This window comes from Anolis carolinensis, chromosome 2 (assembly GCF_035594765.1).
Source record: "Anolis carolinensis isolate JA03-04 chromosome 2, rAnoCar3.1.pri, whole genome shotgun sequence".
NCBI classification, from domain to species: domain Eukaryota; kingdom Metazoa; phylum Chordata; class Lepidosauria; order Squamata; family Dactyloidae; genus Anolis; species Anolis carolinensis.
The window spans coordinates 75,599,400-75,626,585 of record NC_085842.1 but is presented as its reverse complement, the minus strand read 5'-3'; the positions used below and the strand labels follow the sequence as shown (position 1 = coordinate 75,626,585).

At 37.9% G+C, this 27,186-nt stretch overlaps 1 protein-coding gene across 3 annotated transcripts in view; it reads left to right on the top strand.

The window, feature by feature from the left end:
* Window positions 1-5,810: 5,810 nt before the first annotated feature.
* Window positions 5,811-27,186, top strand: part of slc6a1 (solute carrier family 6 member 1) — a 118,975-nt gene continuing 97,599 nt past the window's right edge. The window contains exon 1 of one of the 3 annotated variants that reach the window (XM_062969994.1): window positions 5,811-5,951. The gene's annotated coding sequence lies outside the window, so the exon portion shown is untranslated. Of the gene's footprint in view, window positions 5,952-6,318; window positions 6,463-27,186 lie in introns of those variants that run through there. The other 2 variants (XM_003217668.4, XM_062969995.1) reach the window with 2 other exon arrangements.

The window sequence follows — 27,186 nt, the reverse complement described above, 5'->3', positions numbered from 1 at the left end:
ACGCACACAAAGAATAGCAAGAACACAAATAAAGTTTCAATCATGATCATCTGGTTTTCTTTGATATAAAAAATGGAGAAGAATTTAAACCTTTTGAAGGAAAGCAGAAAACGGTTTGATGAACACCTGAGAAAGAAAAGTAAACTGATTCTGAATAAATATAACTTAACTCCCCACATCCCATAATGCACATTTGAAAGTGTCTTCTTTGTTACAGCATAGAACAGTTCTGCTGCTGGAAGAAAAGATGAAGAAATTGCATATTTACTAAAATCAATCCTTCCCCAAAGCAACTAGAAAACAGTTTGTAAAACATGTTCAGACAGCAAGAAAGAAACACCGAAAACTCTAAAAACATTGGCACATATATGCCCAACGTTTCCAGAATCACAAAACACATATGGGGTACACAGAATTCCCAAATAATCTTTTATTAGTATAACTGAAATTTATTTAGTATGGATTCCTTCAGAACTTAGTGTCTCATTTTCAGAGGAATAAATCTTGGAGCTTAAGGGAGGTTTTTGAATCTTCTATCAAATGTTTGGGTAGCTTTTTCTTACTCATTTTAAGGTACTGAGAGGGAATACTGCAAAACAAGGTATTACCATATCAGGTTTCAATTCTGTGAGAAGCCATACATGTTCTTTTGTACCTTACTGACTGACAGGAGGCAGTTTAGTATCATTCTCTAAGGAATACATGGGAAGGATGAAGGAGCATTCTTCTTGTTGTTCTTTATATCCCACTTTTACTCTCTAAAAAAGAGACTCAAAGCAGCTCACAATAAAGCCAATACAAGACAATTAAAACCTAACAATATAAAAACATTAAAATTGAATTAAACATGAACAGTATTAAAAATAAACAATTAAAATCCTTAAAACCAATTAAAACCCATTAATAGTTATGTCATTTTTATCAGATCTTGAACAATTCTGGCAGCCACACATTCACACCTAAAGATAAATGATATTGACTTCAGAGTATCCACTCTAAGAACATATTGTGGGCTTACTAAAGGATAACTCAAGTGTCTTAGAATTTGGTGTCTTAGAATTTGGTCCAGCAGAGATTTTTTGTTAGCTGAATTGGAAAACAATGATTTTCATGATTTCCCTGCTACTGCAATTGCTTACCCTAAATCTGCTTCAGGAGAATAGGGAATTATCTGGAATAATGGGACGGTGTTGCTTGAGTTTGAAAATGTCCCTTATAATTTTCCGTAGCAGGAACTCCACTTAAAAGTTCACGTAAGGGCTCCCAAGTGTATCATAAAAATCTGGATCTAAATCATTGCCTGTCAGTATTTTATAAAATCATAGAGCTGGAAGAGACCACAAAGTTCAACCCCCAGCCAGGGAGAAACACACAAAGTATTCCTGAAAGGTGGCTATGCAGCCTCTTGTCAGGTTCAGAAGAATTTCATTGTCATATAGTACAGTACATGATATACAAACCTATGATACGTGCTTTATTATCTGGATATATAAACATAGTCCTTTGAACTCTGGAATGGGATCAATGACAATTGGCCTGCTTCCAGTGATCACTTAGTTGTTTCTAGCCTTATGTTGCTTGTGTTTGATTAGCAAAGCCTAAAACAGTCAAAGTAAAAGCAGGCTAAAAGTCTTGTTCCTGATGGACTACACTAGTCTATGATGATTCTAGAAGCGAGATTCTGGGAATATCCGTGCCAGTGTTGTTGATAACCATATTAAAATCCTGATTTTGCAGCCAACTGTATTGAACGTTATTAAAGCTGGTGTGAATGTAATTGCATCAACTGTGCCAACACCTATCTGAGCAAGTATTAATATTTGCTTTACACTTAATGCAGTGACTGTCTTTTTCCCCCTCCAGGCCTCCAAATGGCAGCCTATTTTAGACTGCTCACTCAGATAACACATATCTTCAATGTAACAAAACTGTCAGTGAAAAAAAAAATCTCTCTTATTGATTTCCTTCCTTGTATCACTTTGGCATGAAAATAAAAAAATTAAAATGAGCATATGGCTAAACAAGACATGTATCACTTCATTCCTAACTATATTGCCAATTTACAATATAATGTTGCCAACATTAGTGTTGTGTGAATTTCAAAAATGATTAAATGCTGCAAGGTCATAGTTATTAAATGTTGGATTCATGGGTACAGCCATTTCTACATCAGCATCATCAGGAAAATGCAGGTATGTCTTAAGTGTTGGTAACTGAATGCCATAAAACAAAAGGATTTTCTATTCTTTGTTTTTATTTTATTTTATGCAATAGTGTTCCCTACCTTCCATTTTGGGAGCAAGGATGCTTATATCAACTGTCAGAGGGGTAACTTCAACGTGCTTTTAACCTTTAAAGACTTAAATAATCCCAGCCAAAACTATTTAAATGCTACAGTTTTGGATTATATCCTGGCCACACATTGAAATTTACTTCAGATGTGTTCCTTAATGGCCATCATGTTGATCAATTGGGTTGGCATGCACGTTGTGCATATCAGTCGTACTGATCATAATGATGGCAGTTGACTCCTCTTGCATATCTTCCACCTATCCCAATTGGGCATGTACAATTCCAATTAATCTTATGTCATTCCACATTTTCAGTTGTTCATGTCAACACAAGAGGGGAAAAGAAGAGCCGTTGCCAGAATCTTCCCAGTAAGCTTAGGAAAAAGCAAACTGCTGTAGTCTAACTTGGGCGTTCTTTTTCATTCTTTTTTGCTATCTTGACCACACTTTGTCCATGTGTCCTGGTTTTTATTTGTGAAGGGCATGTTTCTGACAATAGAATGCCCTTGTACTGCCAAGGGAGAGGGCCTTTTCTACTGTGACCCCCCGATTGTGGAACTCACTGCCCATTGAGATTAGGCAAGCCCCCACATTAGCAGCCTTCAAGAAAAACTTGAAAACATGGCTCTTCCGTTGTGCTTTTGGAGAGTAACGATTTCATATTTCTTTTTCGTTGCTCCCTCTAATATCTATCCTCCAGATTACCCCACTTCCTTATGACCCTGTTTGCTGTGGTTTTTTATTCTTATGCCTCTCTCACCCCGAGTTTTAACTTAATGTTCATGTGGTCTGCCCTTGTTTTTCATTGTTTCCTTGATTTATTTTGTAATGGATATTATTATTTATTGTATTGCTTATTGTGTTGTGATGTGTTGTTTTTTTATATGCTGTTTATATTGTATTGTTTTGAGCATGGCCCCATGTAAGCCGCCCCGAGTCCCCGTTGGGGAGATGGTGGTGGGGTATAAATAAAGTATTATTATTATTATTATTATTATTATTATTATTATTATTATTATTATTATTATAGTCCCATTTGTATAGCTACTTTGACAAGCAAATTAAACCTACATGTTGTCTGGTCCTTTATTTGTTGAGGCAATAAAAGATGGTATCATCATCATCATCATCATTGTGATGTTTGAGTATTACTATTGCTTTTTTTAAAAAAAGTTGTAATTTAAAAAATCCTTATAAGTAACCACATTAAAGAAAAAATTAGTCGGGGAATTATAAGGCATGGAGTACACTCTTATGCAAATTCATATGGATTTTACTCCAAGTTAAATGCACACACTTTTGCACTTGAAATTCTGGGACTCATTTTTAGTAAACAGAGATGACTGCATTGTTATTTCTCATTTTTAAATGTGCTTGTGTATGAATATGGAATAAAGATGATTATAGAGATTATTGCTTATCTTCTAGAAAAATGACAGCTAGCATCTAATCTTATGGTTAAAATTCAACCCTGGTAGATATTAAAATTCAACAGTGCTTCTGGATGTATGTATAAATTTTAAAACATACAGTATGGTGTGTGTTTACTCATCTGAAGTCTTACAACTACTTATTTCGGCATGGCAGAAACTTTCCCAAGTTATGTTGTAACAAAGAAGTGTTTGTTTATTGCTACTTTTACTCAGGAAGACACTTCTCCTGCTTTTAAAAGCTAAGAATGGTGAGGATCCAAGGCACACATGATGAACCCCACACCTTCACATGAATGGGATGCATGAATTGAAAAGTATCCATTATTGTTGGAAAATCAGGGACCAAATTTCATCCATAGGATTCATTATGATATCCAAATCAGAATGGACAAGAAACACATTCACAGTAAACTGTTGTTGGATCTTTGTTCATTTTTCCATAAACTTAGATGTCACAGGCACCTGACCACTGGAGCTAATAATATTTTGCTGTCAACACCATCACATATTAAAGCCTCCTATGATTCCAACCTAGTGGAATGAGATGAAAGTATGATGAAAGTAGCTCTCAAGTAAGTTTGTTTCCATTTAAGGGAATGGAAACTGGGAGCAACTGGGTCTGCTGGCCTGGTTATTTTCTCTTTCCACAACTCAAACAGAGCCTCAACCCCCTTAATTGGTGTACTATCCCTGCAGAAACTCTACATGCCAGTAGGTCTAAAACATACCAGGCAATGAGCTGTCCCCACACTAAGAAGAGAATCATCACATACAATATAGAATGTGCACTGCATCATGAATGGGGCCAAATACCATTTGGGATAGACTTATACCAGGCATGGGCAAACTTCGGCCCTCCAGGTGTTTTGGACTTCAATTCCCAGAATTCCTAACAGCCTACAGGCTGGAGGGCCGGAGTTTGCCCACATCTGAGTTAGACCCATGATTGTCCTGAAGGGTGTGAGGATTTGAGCAAGACCAACATGGAGGTTGAATTCCCCCAGGACGACAAGCCAAGGAAACTCCAACATAACCTTAGAGACAAGGATAGGATATGGTGCAAGGGGCTGGCAGGTAAAGCAGACAGTCAAGCTATCACCAGCTACCCCTTCTCACAGTCTACTGGGTTTAAATATATAAATCTGAAGAGAGGTGGAGAGGACAGAAGGACTTCCCTTCTCCCCAGATCTCACCTGCTGGTGCTGTAAAGACAACTCTGGTGAATAAAGCTCAAATAATTTACAGCCCCCATCTGCCAACCCAGGTTTTATCCAATGTGATCCATCTGTGTAAGCCAAGCTCAGGGAGCGCATTCCCTCTGGATGCTGTCATAGGTGGTAGTTGCTTTCGACAGCTGCCTCTTCAACCCAGGGGTCCTGTTGCCAGGGGTCAATGGAGGTGAGACCATTGGAGAGGTGCTCCCCCTCCCTGCTCCACAGGGCCAGAGCTGCCTGCCAATCAACCTGCTTGGGCCTTGGGGAGTCCTGTAGGTGCTCAGTGGGCACTGTTTCCCCTGTTTGACTTCAGAACAGGCTTGGGCAAACTTGGGCCCTCCAGGTGTTTTGGACTTCAACTCCCACTATTCCTAATAGCCAAAGCGCCTGGAGGGCCCAAGTTTGCCCAAGCCTGCTTTACAAGAGGAGGGGGAGGATACTAGGAAAGGTGGGCGTTGAAGTCCAAAACACCTGGAGGGTCGAGGTTTGCCCGTGCCTGCCCTATCGTGACCAAGGTGTCCCTCTCCCCCAAAGAGGAGGCGGGGAGGTTCCTTGGAGGCGCCTTTGGGGGCTTCCCCTCCCCCCTCCAAGAGGGCCCGTGGCTCTGGAGGCTCCAGACTCTTTCCTCCGCCTGGCGCCGCCTGCACTCGGGTGGGCCCCGTGGGCGGAGGGGCCTGTGGCGGGCGGCGGGGCTTCCAGGGGCATCCGGGGCCACCGGGCCAGGTGTGGGTCTCGGCGGGGGGGGGGGGGCGGGGGAGGCGGGGCGCTCGCCACCACTCGTCCTGCGCGCCGCCGCCGCCGCCGCCGCCGCCGCGTGGATCCCAGGGAGAGAGGCGAAGGGGCCAGAGCCGGGAGTCGCGGGGGAGTGAGCAGCGGGCGGGCGGGCGGGCGGCGAGCTGTCAAGGAGCACGAATCCGGCGCGAGGAGGGAAAAGAAGCGAAGGAGCGCGCGGGGCGGCGGCGGCAAGGAGCGCTTGCCTTGGACCCCGGCAGCAGCAGGAGCAGCAGCAGCAGGTCGGTCGGTCGGGGCGGAGAGAGCGGGGAAGGAGCCCGGAGAGGGGCGCGTGGGCCGGGGAGGGAGGGCGCCAAGGGCGAGGGCTTTGCAGCCTGGCGAAGTCCGAGTGGGCTTGGGGAAGGGGAGGGCGCTGCCAGGGCAAGCGGGGCTCTTGCAGCCAAGGGGCACCAGGGGCTCGACGGGAGCATCCTCCCAGGCCAAACGCGCCTCCTCTTCTCCTTCCTCCTCCTCCTCCTTCGCTGCCATTCTGCTTGCGAAGGGGCTCCTGTTCGGTGTGGCCCCATTGGCGGGCTGCCTCCCGCTCCCTTCCTGACGGAGGCCAAGAGGCGCGCGCCCCCTCGGTGCCTGCCCAGGGCGGGGGAGGGGGAGGGGGAGGGGGGGCGGAGCGGAGCGGAGAGGCGGCAATGCTGGGAAGCCGGCGACGGAGCCGCTCTTCTCCTTCTCCCTCTCCTCCTTCTTTTTCCTCCTGGAGGGCCAGGTGGGCGCCGGAGCCCTGGAAGGGGCGGACAGGTAAGGCAAAGCGCGCAGGGAAGGTTGCGCCTCTCCCTCAGCCCCGGGACGCCTGCTGCCTCTGCTACCTGTGGCGCTGCCCGCCCGCCCGCCCGCCCGCCTGCCTGCCTGCCTCCCTGCCTCCCTTCCCGCCGCTTTCCCTCCAACTCTTTGAGACAGTCCAACTTGGGTGCCCACTGCCCAGCATCCACCTTGGGAGAAAGACTTCACGCTGGCTTCCCTGGGTGTTGTGTAATATATTGGAGCACAGAAGCGACTGGGGATAGGGTTGTTGTTGTTTTGGTTTGGGTTTGTTTTTTGGCGGGAGGGAGGGAGGGAGGGAGGACAAGTCAACTGAATACCAACCCGTTGATTTGCATCGGTATTTTGAAAAGACCTAGAGCCTTTTGCAAAGTCGTTGTGTCCTGTGGAGACGGAGAAGAAAGTGATATTGATAACCAGAGGCAAGAGAAACCTACTCCACATTGGCCCTTGCACTCCATCCGATCTCAGTCCTGAGGGAAATGCCTTGGCTTAACTCTAGAAGGGAGATCTTGATTCAGATGTTGCTTCGTTGTGTTAAAGACGATTGTTTGCTCTGTGTTGTTTGCCCATTTCCAGGCACAAGTGGGGGGAAGAATGTGTTACCAGCTGTACACAAAGCCTGGTCTCTTCTCAGCGCTGTTCGCTGGTCACTTTCTATTTTCTCCTCTGTTTGCCCTCTGTCATGTCGCCTTCCCAGCACAATGACATCAATAGCCCCACAAAATGCTCGAGATGCTCCAAAGCCAAGAGCTTTGGTAATGAAGGTCACTGAACAAGCCTTTGCCTAATGTCAGCAGAGGAGACATTTCTGTTCCCTGTTCTCCCCAGAGGCAGATTTCTTTCAGGTGCTGAACTCTAGCCTAACCTCAGTTTACCTGTGGAGGGCTCACTTGGAGATGGAAAGATGTCCACTGTAGACAGAACTATGTCCACACAACCCCCCATCCCAGAAAAAACAGAGATCTTTTGTTTGTTTGACTTGTAAATTGGACTTATGGATCACCACATTTATTTGGAACTAATAGAACTCATTAGGATGTACTTCCCAGTAAACAAGTCAAGGATCACACTGAATGTTACTAAATAAAACATGTTTGTTTTTTTTGTTTTTTGTTTTTAAAAATCTGTTACTTGAAATCTTTCAATTCTCTCAAAGTAGACAGTCTGGAATGGTGTATTAGTAAAATGGCAGTGTTATGCAAACCATAAAATTGGTACTAGAATGGTATGCTAAAGAGATCAACTAAGCCTAGCCGCCAGTAAATCATTCTAACAGCCAGCAATGATTTAGACACCTTCCCATCTTCATTTTAATGCATGCTGTTACTTCTGTTTAAATCTGAGATGGGGGAAGGAGATGAGAAGTCAATGGAAATGCCATTACTCACAGCCCAATTGTTTTGAAGTAGGATACTAAGAATGTTAAACATTTTGTGTGATGAGTCAGAAATTACAACCAAAACAGCGATGAATGACACCTTGCAGTTGCAAACAAAGTGGTGTGTGATTTGTTCATTCATGCTGCGAGACTTCTTCATGGATGATGCCAATGTTGCAGAATAAATAAAATGTTCAGATAATATTAAATAAGAATACTGAGTGTTATGAATTTAAAATATATACAGCCCTCATCTGTGGGTGGTATTGTATGAACAGAAGCTGCATCTTAGCTTTATTTGCTTATTTGTGATGTCTAATTAAAATAGGCAATTTGGATTCCTATGCCAACTGCGGTATATGGAAGTATAATGCTTCTGCCCATGTATTTTGGAATGCATTTAACTGAATTCAGTTGGACTTACTTATGAGTAGCCATTCAGAACATACGCTGTTTGTAGATGAAATAGCGCATAATCTATAGGGGGGAAACCCTATTTATACATATATTAACAAAGCAGAGGTTCTAGGAAGAATACAAAAATTGGCATTTTCTTTAAAATTTCCACCTTGAACACACGTTTCCTAACCAGCAGCAATTTACAAATAATTACATATAATTTTGCCAATTTTTAAAAAATAACATCTGTAAAGAATTGAGATGTTTCAAATTAATATATGTGATGTCTGATACTCAATTAAGATTTAGATTGATAAAAGAGCAATTTTATAATACATTAACTAGTTTTTTATTGTATTTACTAGTAATAACGTCTGCTTACTTATTTTCTTTGTTCTGCTGCACTGGAATATATTTAAATATCCTCAACTGGAGTGAGTGAACTTTAAAGGAAACCAGGTCAGGAATAGATTGCGGGCATATAATCTGTGCAATTTATGATGTTCAGAAATAGCTACCAGTTAAAGCAAGGCAAACTTCTTTTCCACGTACAAATCTTTTTTTTAAGGGAAAATATATTCTAGACTATTCTGGTTTCAGGAATAATTGAAAGGATATATAATTTGAGCTCCTTTATAAGACATTAGATGCCTATTTTCAAACGAACAAACAAAACGATCCACGCAGATCATTCTGAAATTCTATTTATTTCAGTTTAAGAGTTTTAACGTAACCATATTTTATCCATAGTAAGTGTAAGGACTATAAAGTACTTAACTTTAAACAGATTGTGTTTGTGCTATACTATATTATTAGATTAATGTATAGGATAAAGTTCTTATAAATGCAAATATGATCCTAAACCCAGTCGGGTTTTTAAATCCTATTAAACTCTGAGGTTTACAAACAGTATGTGTGGGATTATAGACAAAATAGTTTCAGTTGCTTAGACTGAGATATATGAATCATTTGCTGTTTGTATCAATTGCCTTTGGAATTAATTGAAATACACAGCCAATGCCTCTGATTTTAAAATATGCTTAGAGAAAGAATTTGAAAAATGTTGAAATAGACCATGACACATCCTTCAAAGCTTTGAATAAGAAAATAAAAGAAATCTTTATCATAACATTAATTGGAACATAACCTTTTCCCCACTGTGTTCTTTTCATTTTATTGGGTGGCTTTTGATAGCCAGAAGCAATGAATTGCTAACCTCAAAGAGAATGATGTCATCACATTCTTCCACTTCATTGATCATCAAAATAGGACAATAATGGGTTCTGAAGTATATGCCCCATCTCTTTAAGATTTCACTTTCCTTGGAGGGACTGTCTGTCCTATGGGTCTAAATTTCAAGGAAAAAGCTGAATCCAATGTGTGTGTGTGTGTGTGTGTGTGTGTGTATGTATATGTATATATATATATATATATATATATATATATATATATATATACATACTGTACACACATACATCTAAGAATAGAAGGCACAGTGGTCCCTAAATGAGTAATTGTAGCATGATCTTCAACATAGATAGAGATATATAGCTTTCAGAGAATTTAAAAACCTTAATCAAAACAGAGTATTATGAATGCCGAGAAATCATTTTAAATAAATACAAATTGGAAGCTGCTTGAGCAGTGTTGAGAGAGTATTGAATTATTAGTGGGATAAAAAAAATTACTGGTTTTCTTTTGGATATATATAAATATCGTTCAGGAAAAGGGTGTGATTAATTTTTATAATAATTTGGGCAGGCATCTGAAACATTTTTACTTGGGAGTAAGAAAGTAAAACCTGTAATACTTACTACAAAGTAACGTATTTGGTGCTGAGGATATAGAATTCAATCAGCACAATACAGCACAAAAAACCAAGAGAATTTTTACTAAAATGTGTCTTTCTTGAATATTGTGTGAGCTTGCAAAGTTTAGAGTGTACTGGAGCTGTTGACACACTCCTTTGGCATTCCCATATTAAAATAATGGCCGCATTCTGGATTATCCTGGAATGGAAAAATTTGATTGTCCTGGAATACAAAGAGAAATGACACTATGACTTGTACAACAGAAATAATTCATTGGCTCCAAAACAACATAATTTTTCCTGCTGTCCCCCATTTTTCCGATGATTCCCCCCCAATTTTTGGTTGTTTCTTTCTTACTCCATAAAGGCTCATGTGTTTGCATAGTGTTGGTACTGATTTGGCTTTTGCCATTCTCCAGTTTCTTTCAAATACCTTTTATTTTTTATGTTTCGTGAGCCTTTTGCTGTAGTTTTAGCAAAACAGATGGTGATCAGTCATTCATCTACTCAAATGTGCTTGATGAAGAAATTATTGTAAATGTTGCAATTTGAACGTGCTGAAAGGAGGGGCATAAAAATTATGAGGGGGCAGTGCTACAACTCCCCTCCTGCAGGCAGTGGTCACAGAAACTGTTTTGCTGAATTTTTCAGTTATAATTAATGTTGTGCCATTATGTATCCCGCTCTTCAATACGGCAGTTTTTAACATGAACAATTGCAGCATTCTATGTGTACCATGATTACTTAAGGTTGTTATTTACAATGATGTTGGATGAAGTATATATCTGAGACACCGTACATTGGAATAGACACATAGTAAAGAGTCGCTTTGGTTATGTTGTGAGGTTCTGTAACCCAAACGTTTCTGCGCCATCAGTTTATTTTAGTTCATGGGGGCTTGTGTTGAAGCATTTCACTAAAGTGAGATGACAACCTGAAATGCAGACGGAAAGCACAAGTCCAGTGGAAGCTGTCCAAAGCAGTTCTGGACTGTCAACCTATTCTGGCAATAAAAGTTTTCTGTAAGGTGAATAAGTAAGAAAAGGCTATTTGACAACAAACGTTTCTTGTGTCCGGTCTTGTTATTCCTTGGGTTAGTCAGCAAAGTATAATACTTTGCTGACTAAAGTTCAATCATTTCCTCAAAATTATTGACTATGTTTTGTGACACTCTTTTAGTGATTGTGATGGCCGACTGATATTGACAGTGACAATAATAGTGATGGTGATGAAGATAAGAATAGTAAGAGTTAAAGTTAATTAAAATGTCACTATTATTAATTTGATCATATGACTGCGCAACTGCCAAGGTGAATAATGATTATAAACAAAGATGCAACTGAAGACACGATTACTGGAACAGAATTGTTAACAGTTTTGTTAAGATTTCTATGATGTTCTTTGGTTCAGTAATCTAGTAATCTAGAAACTACAATTTGATGATGTTTTCCTGTATACACTTGTCTAGCAGTAAGTCCCATGGAATTTGATGAGGCTTATGACTGAATAGACATGCATAGGATTGCATTGACAGCTGGTACATGAGTGATACAGCTATCATACACAGTTTTCTAGAGAAGAGAGTGGAGTTCATATTCATTTTACCTTAGGCAAACAATCCGGTTTAACAATTTCATATTTTTGAAGCGATCAGTGGCATGATATATTGGCACAATGTTTTATATGAAGTTGAATTATTAAGATTATCTTTGCTTGATAAATATATAGATATTCGATATAAGGCTGTTCAATTTGTTATATGTTGTACTTCTCCAAAATAAGAGAGAGAGAAGCACTGGATACATATTTAGTTCTATATGATGTTACTGTGTTGGATACACAGGTCCTTACATGTAAATCACTGGAAAAAACAAACTTTTTGTACAAGCCACTCAATAACTAATGTTTTATTGCCATAACATTTTATATCATACAGTCTAAAATACCTCTTAAAATGTCGAGTGAACACCTAATTGACGTATTTATTTGATTTTCTCTCAAAGAATCCCCACTTTACCCACTTTCAGTTACTAGATTTTTCAAAATGTATCTATCCCACAACCTGAAAATGCAACTTCAATGCAAATGATGGGTTTGGAATTTAGAATAGGCTTTCTGAATTTTAGGCAAATTCCAATGGCAGTACTATAACTGTGCCTTAGTGGCCTATCACTGATTATCTTTCCTGAATGGTTAATATCGAAGGCATGTTTAATTATTGTTAATTTGGTAGACATGTCTTAAAGTGGAAATGACTAAATGGAGAATGGAAAGGGGAAAAATCATTATTGTGACAAAATTCCTTTTGGAAAGACAAGGTCACTTGCAAACATGGTTTAGGAAGACCAAAGATGAGATAATAATGTCTTGTGGCACTGTAGTGATCTAATGATTGCAGACAAGGTGCACTCTTATTATATTATATAATCTTTTAAATACTCTGAAGAAGACATACATGCAAATGTTCAGCCATTTAAGCTTTTCTTAGCTGATAGATTACAACCTAAATCAGTACATTTTAAAGGAAAATGTCTGAACTGTCTTAAATGTTCTCTTCAGTGAAATTTGTCTTCACTAAATTTGTCAAGAAAAGCTAGCAAAAAACTGCATCATATTTTTAGTTAGTCGAGCAACGTTGCTGCTAAAATAATATTTTAAAATAAATTAAAAGTCACCTAAATTCTGGACACTTGCTTATAAAACCTGATGTCCAAGGCATTCTTGATTTATAATTTTTCTGTAGCCTGCATTCAAATTCAAATTACAGTAGAGTCTCACTTATCCAAGCTAAACGGGCCGGCAGAAGCTTGGATAAGCGAATATCTTGGATAATAAGGAGGGATTAAGGAAAAGCCTATTAAACATCAAATTAGGTTATGATTTTACAAATTAAGCGCCAAAATATCATGTTATACAACAAAATTGACAGAAAAAGTACTTCAATACGCAGTAATGTTATGTTGCAATTACTGTATTTACGAATTTAGCACCAAAATATTGAAAACATTGACTGCAAAAATGGCTTGGATTATCCAGAAGCTTGGATAAGCGAGGCTTGGATAAGTGAGACTCTACTGTAGAATTAAAAAGTGTCCCTTAATTTTTTTAAAAAAAAATGGATAAATGATATATTTGTTTTTCATTTGAAATCAAAAGCAAACTTAAATGCTGCTACACATGAAAGGTCACATTGAATTAGAAATGCTTTCCCTTGTAATGAATGTAAGGGCATTCAACTCCATCCTATTAAGGCATGTTTATTGCAATTTTATATTTTGAATATGTTTTTTAATTAATTTTTATTGGTTTATAAGTGTAAATACAGCGAAAGCGAGGAAAACAAAATTGTTGGGGACAGTGCAGAGAGGTGGGAAGGGGAAAGTAGGTGAAGAGACATAAGGAAGGTACAGGAAAAAGAAGGAAAAAAAATAAAGTTGAGAAGAAAAAGAATACCCCCCCCCCTTAAAAAAAGCATATATATATATATATATATATATATATATATATATATATATATATTGAATATGTTTAAAGGGACTGAAAAGATTAACAGTTGTCATATTGATAGTGCCTTAATACATTCCCCCATGTATACACAGTTAAGCTACATAACTTGATAACAAAGTTATTAGTAGCAAGGCTGTCAGTATCATCAGGAAGCTAGGGTTATTTAAGGGACTACATTACTTTGCACATTTAAGACTGTAATGCTATACAACTGAAAATGCAGCAGGGGCTGTTTCTCATTGCTACACCCATCTGGCAGGCCACTGCAGTCAATTTCAGTGTGACCAAAGTGATGTGATGTCACTTCTGGCTGCCATTTTGCGGGGGGTCTTTTTGGTCTATTATGAGAGGTGAGGAGAACACTGTTGCCTTTGAAGGCAGTTGTGGGAGATTTTGGACAATCTGAGGGCACAAATCACCTCTATATCAGTTTGAAAATTTTAAAAAATGGGAGGCAAGGGACTTCTAGGATCCCATGGGCTGTATTTCAGGATCCCAAGAGCCTCCTGAAGCTTATGGGCTATACCTTGCCCACCCATGCTATTCATAGGAGCAAGTTCTGCCAAATTCAGTAGAGTATTCTTTAGTGTAAACATGCATAGTATTATACTTTGATTTAGTTGTTATTCTCATTGAAATTGACAGGATATTATGATAACATGGTTATAATCTGGTCCTTTTGATGTTTTCTTTAAATACAATTCTTGTTAACAAGCACTGGCTTTCATAGGTTTTCAAATGTTCAAAAATAATATGTATTCTTTATATAGCACTCTATGTGTTGCACAAATACTGGTTACCTAAATAGCATAGATATAGATGTGGGGAAAATATTATTACTGTTATTGTTATTATTATTGTCAATAATAATAATAATAATTTTATTGAGAAATAAAGGAAAATTAGAAAGAACAAAAACAATACAAAAAGAAAATGTTTATAATATATAAAGCTAAAACTACTACATCTAACACAGTTACATCTAAAAGAATAACTCTAACCTAAAACATACCTACACTAATAAACACATATTAGGTACACAACTGCTAGAACTATTCTACAAACCTCTGTTGATATTTACTCCTTGTTTCCCTACTCCCTTTACATAATATTATATAAACACACATCTACTTTTAATAACATGCCTCTCATTCATAAACCCAATAACTGTAATTTGTTGCAAAAATGCTAAACCAGTCCCAATCTTTCTTAAAGTTGGTCAAGGATCTCTCCATAATCAGTGTCATCAGTTTGTCCATCTCAGCTAGTTCACAAATCTTCATCAGCCATTCTTCTTGCATTCGGATGACAGGTTTTTTCCATCTCTGTTCATAGATTATTCTCACTGCAATTGTTCTATATAGTAGTAATCTTCTATGTTTCCTTTCTAATTGATTGTCCAGCATTTCCAACAGATAAAACTCTGATTTCATCATGATTTTGACCTTAACAGTTTCTTCCAACATCATATATATTTGAGTCCAGTATTTCTGGGCGACTACATATGATAATTCCAACATTTAGTAGAACTGCCTGATGTGGGAAAACATATTGAGTTCTGTCCATCTATAATCAGAAGTGACACCATTTGTAGACAAATTTTAGCTTTTTCATGCAACTCACAAACATCCAAATTCCCCAAAGGAAGAACCTTTGGGAACAGATTTAATGGTTCTGAAGTGTGGAAGTGGAAGAATAAAAACTCCCATTATTTAGATGAAAGATTATTTTATGATATTCTGTGTATTGTGTTTTATTTATATATATTTTTATTCGGGAATTACTAGTTTATTTGGATAAGTATACTTGCAATATCTATAAATGACTGTTGTTTTCTTCTTTAATTGTTTCAGGTGCTAAGAAGGCATACATTTATATGTAGGATATGGAATTTTTATTTATGTTGCCATTGTTGGGCTGTACAGATGAACTGTATTTAAATCCAACTAATCTCTATGACAGTAGGCCCACTGAACCAATTGCTGGATAAGTCACCACTTGTACTTCTGTTAGGATTTACAATTAGGTTTAAGCCCTAAATCTCTATTTAATTCTTTTAGTGCAAAATTAGTTTTACAAATTTATTCAGCATGTTGAGTTTTGTTAAAAAATAAATATCATTGCCACATCTGGTAAATTTAAAATTGATTCCTTAAATTTTAATATATATATTCCAATTCATTTGAGTAACATTTAAAAACAAAGAGCAGACTATGAAGGGGAAGACAAATATTTAAAGATGTATTGATTTGATAATATTGAAAGACATAACTTTAATTACATCAAGATTGACTAAATGCCACATCATTAGGCTTACCAGACAAAATGAGGGAAGGGGCTCCTTGTCCTTTAGTTGCTGTATAGAAGACGAAATTCTAGCAGTGTTGCTTGTTGAAATTCCATCGTCTACACAACCCTTGAAGACATAGGAGTTCTGTCCTTTAGTTCACCTGGCAACTCTACATATAATCTAGTTAAAACTCGGTGAAGACCAAGAAATCAATTCATGTACACATTCAAAAACACCATTTTGTGTATTTTTCTCTCTGTTGGGATATACATTCAGCAGAGCCACATATACAAATTATTATACAATTTTTATAAAGGTAAAGGTTTCCCCTGACGTTAAGTCCAGTCATGTCTGACCCTGGGGTGTGGTGCTCATCTCCATTTCTAAGCCGAGGAGCCGGCGTTGTCCGTAGACACCTCCAAGGTCATGTGGCCGGCATGACTGCATGGAACACCGTTACCTTCCCGCTATTGATCTACTCACATTGGCATGTTTTCGAACTGCTAGGTTGGCAGGAGCTGGAGTTAACAGCGGCCGCTCCCGCCGCTCCCAGGGCTTGAACCTGGGACCTTTCGGTCTGCAGCTCAGTGCTTTAACGCACTTTGCCACCGGGGCTCCACAATTTTTATAGTTTTAGTATATATCTTTCCAATATATAGACAGGATAATAAGTTCATCAATATAACTTATTCCCAGTTAAGTTCATGTAAAATGCTTTATAACAGATTTTCAAAATAAGTGCCTAATTATTATACTTTTGCCCTGGCAAATTGTGTATTATCTTCATTGATGTGTTAAATAAAAATGTGTTGAAACTGATGTAATAGCTTTTTAAAAGATAGGTATTCTATCTTTTGCTACTTGACATTAACTAAAGTCATAAAATATATGGCTACTTGATTATTATTAAACAGGTGTAGTGTTGAGGGAAAGAAATTTAAAAGCCAGAGACACACAAGTGACCTTTCTTTGACAGTCTATTACATTTAATTATAAAACAGTAAATTTTCCTGAGCATGAATTTATTTATTTATTTCCGGTATTTCTACCCCGCCCTTCTCCCCTGGGGGACTCAGGGCGGCTTACAAATTGGCAACACAGTGCCATCACATCAACAATACAATACAAAAGGCATTAAAAACATATAAAGTTAGCAAGAAAGAGGAATTATTATATTTATTTTTGCACAATAGTTACATATCATTTCATACTATTTTGAAAGGAAGTGACTCTTATCTTTTTAAAAAAAATAGAATAAAATGCTAAATAGACTAAAATAGAATAAAATGCTGATTACTCAAAACATACTAGAACTAACATTGCCAGTGGTTTGCAATGCTATATACATTACCATTGCTTATGTTTGATGATGGACATTGCAGTCCAAAGCATCTGGAGGGCCCATATAGCCCATCCCTGATTTATAGCAAATGCACACTGTTCAATATTTCTTCTTCTCCAAGATTTTAAGACTAAAATCCTATGGACACATTCCAAGTCACTCCATTTTGTTACATTCAAGATATCCCATTTGTGCAAAGGTCATTTGTTGCAGTCATTTGTGCAAATCCAGATCCACAGATGTTGTTAGATTACAGCTCTCATCATGTCACATTAGAGGCAAATAAAACTTGCAATTGATATATAGTGGGACCCTTAGCAAGTAATAAGTAAAATGTTTAAAATTAGGATTTCACTATTTCAGTATATTTTTACAGGTTATTTCATGAATATGGGGCCAAGATAAATGTTTATAAACATTTTGATGCTTATACCAAATAAACTTTCAGTTAATTAAATAGTTTGAGATGCTAGAAAGATCACTGAAGTAATATGCATTTTGATAACCTTATATAGTCTTATTTTCTTATCAATCACAGCCTTTCAGTTACCATGTTCCCATTATTATACATTACAGTTTGTTCCAAGCAAAGTGTACAGTGGAATGTTTCTACAGTAAGTTCTGACATGTTGAATATAGATTATCATTAGAATGGTTCAAGTATTATATATGCAATGTTTACTATTTTAGTGTATTAAAATATATTACCTTTGATGTAAAGCCTGTAAAGGTGATGAATTGAATTGATAATTATCAGATAGTTCGGTGTTCTCAAGAGTAGACTACTCAGGAGGAGCTGGTTGACCCACATGCTATTCCCCCTTAAAGGTGGTTGACAATCTATGTGCTTTCCTCTGTGTCCTTTTTAGGAATACAAATTAATTCCCCTTTGTCCAGCTGCCCATTTAATCGGATTTGTTTGACAGATAAAGGAAGTGGAGGTGTTGCCATTTCTTCAAGGTCCTTAGTGGGATTCTCAGTCTCAACTGGGAACAGGGACAAAACCAAAAAAGACTCAAAGCCTTCCCTTGTGTTCAGAGACTGGATTTTCTCCTTCACAATTTCTCCTTTTCTCTGTTCTTTCACATAAAAATCAAGTATGTGTATAGAAATGTTCATGAGGCCCAGCTCTGGATGTATTGATTTAAACTGAGAGAAACCCTTGGCAAGACACGGTGCTGAAAAACAGGGTCAAAATATGAAGTGACTTACTATATCTATTTTTAAATAAGACATTTAAGTTCATGTTAGATAAGAACTAATTTTTCAGAAAGCAAACAGCCTGGTCAACATGGCACCAAGTTGGGGGGGGGGAGTGTTTAGTTAATTGTGGCCATATTAACATCATACTCAATGACATTTCATAGATGAGAAGAGAAACAGTGAGACATCAGCAAAGGTGCCCGTACGAATATTTTTTCTATAGCAGAGATCGCCACTTGTAAGACTCCTATTCACCATTTATTTTAGGGCTTTTAAACCTGCTGCATATTGTAGAGCTCATCTACACTATATAAAGAATGCAGTTTGACACCACCTCAAATACCATGGCTCAATGCAAAGCAATTCAGGAATTTGTAGTTTGGTGAAGAAGCAGTGTTTTTTGGCAGAGAAGGCTAATGACCTTGTAAAAGTAAAATTCCCATGATTTCATAGCATTGAGCCATAGCAGTTAAAGTGGTGTCAAAACCATATTAATTCTACGGTGTAGATACACCTATTTATGTGTTCTGCTTCCAGCTATCTGGAAAAGGTGTGTCATGAAATTTTTTCTTAATTTATGTTCTAAACCTTAAATATCTTAGAATCATAGAGTTGAAAGAGACCACAAAGACCATATAGTCCAATGACCAAACCTGGGAACAAAATTCTGCTTGCAAAATCCTTCTGTATTTGAAACAGAACAATTTCTGCTTATTTTTTCTCTTCTCAACCCACAATGTGTCATCTGAAAATTGGTTCTGGAGGATAGGAGAGAAGCCTGGTGAATGTCATGGCAGGCTGCCCAGGAAATTAGAAATCCCCTTCCTCCAAATCACATGACTTTTCATTTAGATCTTATATTTTCAGAAATATTCCTTTTCTTCATGAAAAGGCTATAGTAGCTTAATACCCAAATTATTACAATGTGAAAAGTTAAGAATGTAAAACAACTGAAGTACTTCAGTTTACCATAAAGGTAGTTCCCCAGTGATGAACATCTGACTTACATATGACTCCATACGAACAGGCTCCCCCACCCCATTCCCTTGGGTTCGCGTCTGTCTCCTTTGCTACCTAACCCTTCTAGGGTGCATTTACGCTGCAGAATTATTGAAATTTGACACCACCTCAATTGTCATGGCCCAATGCTATGCAATCTTGGGTTGCATAGTTGGTGAGGCAGTAGCATTTTTAGCCAGAGTAGGTTAAAGACCTTGTAAATCTACAGCCCCCAGGATATCATAGCATTGAGCCATGGCAATTGAAGTGATGTCGAGTTGCATTCATTCTCCAGTGTAGATGTAAGTAAGTAAGTAAGTAAGTAGATGTACCCTGACATACATACAAATGTATCTGTTTTGACTTACATGCATATTCAGCATAAGAACGAACCTACAAAACCTATCTTGTTCAAAACCCAGGGACTGATTGTATAGCTAACAGAATGCAGGTCTCTGCAGAGATGTGATTCCATTATTACAACGAGCTGTAAATCCTATATATCAAGCAATATTTTAATAACCAGCTGGACACATTTTTGCAGTAGGAAAATAAAATATACATCAGGAAACTGGTTTTGGTGCAGGCAACAAATATGAATTTTTAATACAAGACAAATCTTCATGTATAAGAAAGGCATAAAATAATTTTTAAAATTAATGGGACTTCTCTGTCTTTCTAACCATATATTAATAGTATACTATTGCAAATGTGGGTAGATCAATAGATACTGCTCCGGCAGTCATGCCGGCCACATGACCTTGGAGATGTCTACAGACATCACTGGTTCTTCAGCTTAGAAATGAACCCCGAGTTGGACACAACTAGACTTAATGTCAGTGGAAAATCTTTACCTTTACCTACTATTGGGACCTGTTTTCTGACTGCTTCATCTGTGTCCAAGGAGGATACATTCATGGAGATATTTGCTGCTTTGGATCAAAGTATCCTGCTTAAGGCATTGCTATTGTATACAGGACTCATTTTGTACCATGGCTGTGTGTTTACTAGTCCTAGTTCTGTTTTATAACACCAGATTTTATAATGACACACATTTTTTTCAATTCTGATTTGAGTGCAAGCTACTTTTGCACTTTGAACTGAGCCTCTGCAACTGAGGTCAGCTGATGAAAAGAGGGTAAAAGCTGGAAGAAGAAAGAGAATGTTTTAAAAGCAGGTGAAATTTTGGATGACACAAGACCTATGAGGATTGCCCTTGCCGGACCAAAAAAGTTGGGAGGTACAGTGGGGCTGTTGATCAATTTCTATAGCACTCTGCATATCTATATGAAAGTACACATGTTGTCAGGTGGATCGGGGAGGGATATCTCTTCAATATGTTCTTGTGCAGTAAGAAAAAAAGCATAGAATAAATGCTAAAATACACCACCAGAAAAATTGGCTATAGAAATAGGCAGCTATTGGAAGGAACACAATATTGCTCTACATACTTTTAGGGTTGATCGTCCACCCATATACGTGAACTGGGTGATGGAATTCTTACATCCAGAAGTGGACAGTATCATTCCAGAGTGCAGTTAGAAGATGTTATTTTCTTCCAACATAAACATTTCCTACAATAAAAACTAACACATCAGTAAAAAGAGCCTGACCCACCACTTTTCATCATGTGCTAGCTTTCTACTTTCAAATGTTCTTTTTCTTTCACTCTCTCCATCGTTAAGTCATTAAAATGTACTATTCCTGCAAACCTAGTACTCCAGGTATCCACTTATTCTGATTTATTCTATTGAATGGATACATCTGGCCTTAGATACTTGTACGAAATGCAAAATCTTTCTTCCAAATACACACATTCAGTTCTGGTTCCTAGATATGTTAGGAAGGCTTCAAACTCAAAAAATTCTAATGTATGCCCATGTTCTGTAATATATTGGTTTTGATAAACAACACAATTTATATGTTTAAAATGCAGTACGAACCTCTCTCCCAAAGTCAAAATATAAATGAATTGGGATGGTGATTTTTCTGTGATTGGTAAAAGAAAATAAGGGCAGATGAAGACGGTATTAGGCTAGCACTTGGATGATTTGGCAGTGGCAAATTGTTTTTGTAGGTTAACATGTTTATTAGAGAAAAGTCCACTTCTACTATTACTGTGAGCAAAACATGGCCATGTAAATAAAAGATATCTGTTGTTGTTGTTGTTGTTGTTGTTGTTGTTGTTGTTGTTGTTGTTTTATTTAGTATCTCATTTGGTTATTTCATGGTGCCACATAGATCAGTGTTAATTTCCCACAACCCAATGTCCATACCACATCTCATAGGTAGTAACTTTCTATCATATAAACTGTGTTATTTAGAAGCATAAAATGAGCTATTACACATGAAATGATGTTATTTCATGATATATAATCATTATACATAGAAGTGATATTATCATAAACATACCTGATTCTAAGAATGAATTTGTACAAATATTTATCAGAGTAGGATTCTGTCTTGGTATGGTCAGATCTAGTGTGAACCCCTTTCTTCTTGTATTTATTTATTTAATTTTAATACTGCCTTTTTCTCCATAAGGAATCAAGGCACTTAATAATGATATGACACAACTGGTATATGTGTGTGTGTGTGTGTGTGTTCCCTCACTTATCTCGGGGGTTACGTTCCAGGATCACCTGCAATAAGTGAATATCCGCCAAGTAGGGCAGCAATTTGGCAGAGAAGGCTGTAAACCTGCAATTCCCAGGCCAGTGAAGCCTTCCCCGAAGAGGGGGCGGGGTGAGAGTGCATGTGTGAAAGGCAGGTGCTGCCATGGCCTAGTCCTCCATGAGTTGCCTTATGTTGTTTAATTGGTTGGTTTGATAGATAAATACCACTTTTGATTCAATAGCATTAAGGTCCAAGGTATTCTGAGACTGCCTTGAACCACAAAAAAACCACGAAACAGCAAGGGATCAAAAAGTGAACCATGAAGTAGTGAGGGAACACTGTATGATGTGTGTGTGTGTGTATTACAAAAAATAAATAAAAAACAATTAAATATTTGTGTCATGGATACAAAAGTTAAAAAAAATTAAAATATGATTAAAATTACTTTTATAAAACTAAACATGTTTGCAACTGTATGAGCTTCAGGTCTTCAGTAGAGTTGAAAAAGACGTGTATATAGTTAAATTTTAATTTAAAATTAAATAAGACATTTAAAATTTAACATCTTAAATTACTGTTGCCAAATTTGTTATCTAAGTTCTGGGAGTGTACTTTGGAGTACACTTTGGACTGAACTTAAATTCCGTTCATTTCTCTCTATAGCTTCATGCAATGGCATATCACTGAATAACTACAGAACTACTATAAACCTTACTTGAATTTATCTGCATAATTGCTGTTATGATTCATTCCTTGATATTGCCAGAGTGCTATTCAAATGAATTGGCAAAGGTTTTTTTGGATATTTCTTGGTCTTGCCGTTTTTCTGTCTTTTCCCAGTTTGAAATATACTTGGGAATAAGGGATCTAGTCACTAAACAGAATGAGCTGTATGAGCTTTATCCCTCTTACACATTTCAGGGATAAAAGTATTTAAAAAGGATTTTAATGCTACTGCCCTAAAACAATGAGGGTCAAACATGTTGACAAGACAGTAATATCCTTTTGGCTTCCATAGTCCAATACAGATCTTAGACACATGACTTCACTCCATGAACAGGGCTCAATTCCATGCGCTTCCAGGGGGACTCTGTTTTTGCAGTGCATAGAAATGGGGCTCTAAGTTTATCTTCAGGAACTGAGTAGCAGCTGACTTCAAATGGCTTAAAATGACAAAAGACAGAGAGAAGAAGGGGGAAGAACATGGGATGGCTGGCCATCACAGAAGACGGGAAAAGATAGTAGGGAACACAGTAAGAAGGTTCTTTCCACTTTCCCCCCTTCCCATTCATGAGATGAAGTCCCTAGTTATTTCAGAATGTAGTAAGCTATAGAAACTTTCTCCTAAATGCCATCCACCTTTTTCCCTAGAGGAAAAGCAAGGAGTTTTCTATGGGCCCTGTGTAGATGCTGCCTATTCTATGGGAGTGCAACAACACATCCACTTTGTTTCATTCAATTTGGACTATGGACTGAAGGCTATGTCCTCTGTGAAGCAAATCTATTAACAGTTAACCCAGAATCCTGTTTCTATAAAAGGTGAAAAAGGCACTTAGGACTAAATCGTAAACCAAATTGCTTGATTGGAAGCTGAACCAGAGCTGTGCATGGCAGAGAAGTGCTACAGAGATATTTAGAAAACACATGAGCTCTAAGCAAAGAATTCAGAGAGCATCAGAAGATGTGTTACCTGTTCATTCTTCAGTTCTAGGACTCAGATTCAACACTAATTCAACATTTTCTTAATGCAAACTGAAGCAAGAAATTTCATGGGTAAGCAGAGTGTCCTTGTCCATGTTTGATCTGCATGTCTTGCAAAAGGTAGTGCTCTAGATAATAGCTAATGCTGTGTAAGGCTGTATTTTTTGAAATTCAGCTTAAATGGATTGATGGGTTTCTATGGAGTGTATAAGTGTGGGGTTCATTAAACATAGAACTAAAGTATTCTTACCTCCCAAAACAAAAAGTGCATTTCAAGTGCTAGAGCACCTCTCTTACCTTAAGGATTGATGGATAATTCATTGAGGAGTTCTTTTATAACAAATAAAATGCAACATGCATTGTATTTTCTGCCTGCAATTTCCTGGTTGTTAGATAAAAGAAAGTTACTGTTAAACCATATGGAGCATAAGGAGGTTGCTGTAGTGCCTTGATATGTAAATGCTTGAATGTAACAGAAGACGAAATGGACAGTTATTGATGGAAAAGATTTTCCTCAGACATTAAAAGATGGATTTCAGAAGTCAAATTTTAACTATTTTAAATATGATAATGCCAACCTCCTCTCTCAAACTTTGGGAGGTAACATGAAAAGGTAGTACAGTATCTGTCATTTCCTGGCTTCATTTTTATAAAATGTCATATTCATCATTTGCTTCTAGGAGAACCACATCTGATAGTTTCATCAATAGCTAATTAATTTTCCCCCTGCAATAGATGTGCAGAGGTTTTGTCTTTCATGAAATTAGCAAGTACTGAAGCCCCATTTGACCATTAGATTCACTTATTCATCACAGGGACTCAAGGTCTGCCGTAAACTGTCACTACATTTATTTGGCTTAATAAATATAGTTATATATGATTTGCTTCCCTATAGCTGATAGAAATTAATTTCCCAAGCTGCCACTGGCTTATAATGCTGAATGTCTATCTGCAAAACAGTATTTCTCCCATGTATTTTATGCTTTTCTACTTGCATCCACACTGAAGGGTTATTAGTATAAACCAGCTCATAGTGATAGCTAGGACACCAGAGAGCCTAAAAGCCTGTAATAGCCATAATAATAGAGTTGGTTGAAGGATACTGGTTGCCTTGGTAACTGTGCACGTGCCATACAAGATAATGTAAGTGCTCTAGTAGCGAGATCTGTACTGCATTTTGATTCCAAGAGTTTTCTGCCATGTTGTGTTTCACACTCCATCCTAAATTTCTGATCATCAGGTAAATAATAGAGCTAGCTAAGTTAATGGATTCCTTTGATAAGAAAACAAGATGCCTAGGGTTATTATTATGGCTTTTTTAATGTTTGCAAAATTGGAGAGCAATCGAAAAGTTTGCATCTGCTTTTGTTTGCAGAGGAATTAGTCCCTTTTCACCACCGCATCAGCCACTTCACTGAACAATAAGGTGTTTTGAAATTTTCCTCAGTATTTGGCACATTTGCCATGGACCGAGGAGTGAAGGTATTGAGCCAAAAAAACCCAAACAAGTGTCAGGCATGCATAATTTCTGTTACTGTGCCAGAATGAATGTGCCAGAAACCCTATTCAGATGTTACAAAAAGTGGGGATAATAAACATGCAAGGACAGAAGAGTATTTTAGTCCCACTCCTGCTTCTACATATAGCATTAAATTGCTTGAAGAAGAGAGGCATCCTATATGCAGAAGCACTCCATGTAATTCACAATGCTGGAAAATCAGAGTTATGGACTGCATGGAGAGCCTCTGTGAGCAGACGATGCCTTCTTTTTCATGCTTCTCATTTAAATAACAAACAGGAATTGATGGTGGCAGTGCTAGAGGGGCTGGGGCTAGTGCAGTCTCCTCACCACATCCTGGTACCCATATCGTTCTGCTTTCAGAACAGTTTCTACATGAAATAATAAATGGACTCAAATCCGTGCTCAGCAATGCCAAAATTCAGGAACCTGTTGAAAAACACTCCTGTTTTCCCAGGATTCTCTGACATTGGCTTAAGAGTTACTTTGGTGCATTCCAGAACTCTTTGTCCTGAATACTGTTGGTAACATATATGGAAAGAAACTAGTGTAACAACTGAGATGTGTCATTTGCAAATTGTTGGGGAAGGAGGGATCAAATACCTGCTTTGTCAATGACATTCCTATTTGCACTGCTGACCTATTTATTTCTGTAGCGTACTTTCATGGCCATTTAGTGTTCAAGGGAAGGCAGGGGCACCAAGGCAAAATCCAGCTGCTCTTCTGCAGCAGGAAACAAATAAATCACCCTCCTCCCAGACCTTCAGGAGATCCGGAGGATGTTGTTCTCTTTTTGCTTCTGGCTGCAGAGCTATGGCAGAACACTGCCCAGTGGCTTCTTGTCCTTCCCCAGACACTGAATGGACGTGAGGTGGCACTCTAGCAGTTTACTGATTAGCTATATGGGAGCAGGGGGAAGAATCAAAGATGCACTTAGCAGAGCTTTATGCCAGTGTAGGATCATGCTTTCTGCTGGGTTTATAGATAAATAACCGAACAAGCATTCTCCTGTAGATTGATATCTACTTCTTTTAAGTCCCATTTTAAAACTTGACCAAAGTATCAAGAAAAATAACAAAACATAAGTGATGTCAATAATTCTCGACAAAATACTAATTCCATTTTCTTAATGCTGCAATAAATTTCAGAGATGAAAGTTTCAGAGATGAGAATAAGAAAGCAAGAGGTGTTTAAAAAGAGAGAGAATCTAAAATATGTGCAGAGCTAAGCAAAAGTCTGTGCAAAGTCTAACAAAAGGTGCTTGAATGGCTTCTAATTTGCACTTATTTCAGATATTTTGCATGGCTGCCTATGTCATCTGCATCAAGTTTGCAATGGGTTGCAAAACATACACAGAAAGAATGTTGGCAAAGAAGAAAAAGAAGAAGAAGAAAAAAGAAGCAGGAAAATAAAAAAGGGAGGACTTGACTGTTTTTTAATTCTATGGGAACAAATACATGGCTTATTCACCTTGATTGCTGTTGGAACAAGAGGAATGAACATTTATATTCCTAGTAAACAAGTGCAGAATTTAAAGCTTCATTTTAAAAGCCTGAGCAGTGAAAAGCAAATGCTATAATTACCTTGATGAGTGGATTTGTCTAAATTTAGCGATTCAAATTATTTGCATGATAAGACTATAATGGAATAAAAAGGCCATGTTGGAACAACCCAAATGCACATCCAGTTGATTATTCTACTCATAAAGTGACCAATTGGCTGCCCATGGCAACTGTGCAAATAGGAGAGGAATAGAACAGTGCATTCCTAGTTGTGCTCTCCAATATTAGATAGCTACGCGGTTATGTTGGCTTTGGAACTCTATATGCCTGTTATCCTACTCTAAGTTGATTGCCATCACTACTTCTATCAATTGGAATATCAAATAAAAAAACATAATTTTACAAAATATACATCCACTTCTTTTTATGATTAA